Raw genomic sequence first — 2,500 nt, 5'->3', positions numbered from 1 at the left:
TTGTTTTAAAAGATGTATAGGGATAGCAAGGCCAAGTTGAGAGAGGCTGTCCGGTAAGTTTTCTAATGGAAAGTACACAGGAAACCGCTATTTTGCGGGACTGTAAAGGGGTGCGCCTTCCTCAGAATCAACTAATGGTATTGGCAGACTGCCACAATTACTGAGGAGTAATATGTCCAGCTATTATTCTGGTAAGAATCTAATATTGTTGATATTTAAACCTTATATGTAAATTTATTTTTTACGTATTCTTTTGTATTGAAAATTGTATTTTGTTGCTCCGCAGCAGTCATTTCATGTGGGCATTCTACTGACGGAATGTTGACCAATAAATGAGTCGCAGACAACCTGGCATTCCTTAGCCTGCAGTCGGCCGAGCACATCCCAGCGTTGCAGAATGCGCTACGAGGAAACTTCTTTTGGGACGTTCGAAGTGATCAAGACCACAAGAAAGTTTCCAGTGGTTCATCTCTTCATAGAAAGCGAGTAGCGAGTAGCGAGAAATTAAATATGAACAAACCTAATTGTCAAAGAAGTTACCCTGCACCTGATGAAACAAGAGGTGCCAGGAGGAAAGCTAGGTTAACCCCTAAGGCTTAAGTTGAATTTAGTTTTGCCAAATGTAAATAAGAATTTTAGTAGCCTAAGAGTGCATCGATAAAATCAATGCATTGATTTGTAACGATAATCATTCAGTTGTGAAATAAGAATTTAATTTGTTTGTAGAACTTTAAGGTGTTTGTACAAAAAGAGGTCGTTTTTAACCAATTATTTTTACGAAATGAACCAGAAGGGAAAAACGATTACAAAGATAGAGCAACATGCTATGAAGAGAGGAGAGAGTTTCTACATAAGTGCATGGAGATGTTTGTGATTTGGTAAAATGCAAGCAAGGCTTTGCAGAGTGAAAAGGTAAATGAAATTGTAGTTGATGATGAACAAAATATTGTGCCAATTGTGTCAAAGGAGTTAGTTAATCCTAATTTCAGAGGCGATGATAGAAGTAGCAATTTATGAATTTGTCATTAAGTAAAATAGTATGTGATGTTGAGTTAGGAAATGAGAATGAAAGGTTAACCCCAAATGTCCCCCGTCTCTACAGGAACAAAAAGTAGATATAGCTCAAAGGAAAGCAGAATTATTAGTACATAAAGATTCTGTAAGATCAAAGCGTGAGTTACAATTAGCACAATCAGAATTGCAGTGTAAAGTAAGTGAACTGAAAATAGATACTGAAGTCAAAATTTCTGGAGCAAAGTAAAAGGTATTAAATGAAGAGTTAAAGACTGAAAACTCTCAGAGTAATATTATGGATACTGATACTAAGAATAGTACTGAATTCATATTTTCTCGTGATGCAGAAGCTGATAAGAAATCCAGTAGTAAGAGGAATTCAAATCCAGTAAAATTTAGAGATTTGATAATTGATGATTAACATAATCAATATCTATGTAACGATGACAGTAATTGAATACTTTTGCAAACCTCAAGGTTAGTAGATGAGTTGCGGAAACCAATATGTAAAATTTGTAAATTTTCTGGGAACCCTTTAGAGTACATTTTTTACCTCAGTTTCGTTCAAAGGTAACACAGTATTGTCAGGATTGTGAAGAGTGCAGGAGTTATCTGCAGCAGTTGACTGAAGGTGAAGCAAATAAGATTGGAAGAGGGTTTACATATTTGGATGCAAAGATGGGGTTTCCTGCAGCATTAGAGGAATTAGAAGATAGGTATGGTGATGTTGATGTGCTAGCATTTGCCTATTTCCAAAGGCTTCAGAGTGGCCTATCATCAGACATGACGAGCCTAAATTGTTGGATAGATTTGGCATATCTTTGAATGAATCTCAGCACGCAATAAATGGTTTAGAATCACTTAAGGATATTGGATAATAATGAAAACATAAATTAACTAGTAATGAAGCTTCCCGTGTATTTACACGACAAGTGGAGGAATATTGCAATGTGTAACAATTTACAAAGAGAAAATAAGTTATCAGACTGGGTAAACTTTGTAAGAACAGAAGCAAAAAAGGACAATGATCCTGTATGTGGACGTTTTGCTCTAAAGCAAAAGGCTGAAAGAGAGAGAATATCAAAGCCCATGGTGTTTGCTAATACAGTAGAAGCAAATGTAAAGGGCTGTTAACTTTGTGGAAATAGCCATAAATTAGAAGATTGCAAGGTTTCTCAATTTAAATAAATCAGAAAGAATAGAATTTCTGAAAACAAATGGGTTGTTGTTGGATGTTATAAATCAGGACATGTTCTTTACTTTTCTAATAAGCCAGTAAAATGTGACATTTGTTGTAAAGCCCATCTAACTGGGAATCATAGAATTTGGGATAAAGATAAAATACAAAATTCTGAAGGCAGAACTTTCGTTGGCCAAGTGAATGAACTTAAGGGGGCCATCCTGTCGATGAATATTTGAAAAAATACTCGAAATTAAAAAAAAAAAAAAAAAAAAAAAAAAAAAAAAAAAAAAAAAAAGCTCCTGT

General features: G+C 34.9%; 1 protein-coding gene across 1 annotated transcript in view; it reads right to left on the bottom strand.

Moving 5' to 3' along the window:
• LOC113806481 (organic cation transporter protein) overlaps positions 1 to 2,500 on the bottom strand; it is an 11,267-nt gene that overhangs the window by 758 nt on the left and 8,009 nt on the right. The gene's annotated exons all lie outside the window — the stretch shown is intronic.

The sequence above is a fragment of the Penaeus vannamei genome, chromosome 20 (assembly GCF_042767895.1).
Source record: "Penaeus vannamei isolate JL-2024 chromosome 20, ASM4276789v1, whole genome shotgun sequence".
In the NCBI taxonomy this organism is placed as follows: Eukaryota; Metazoa; Arthropoda; class Malacostraca; order Decapoda; family Penaeidae; genus Penaeus; species Penaeus vannamei.
Note: the sequence above shows the minus strand (reverse complement) of the source record. Positions and strands in the feature narration are given on the sequence as shown.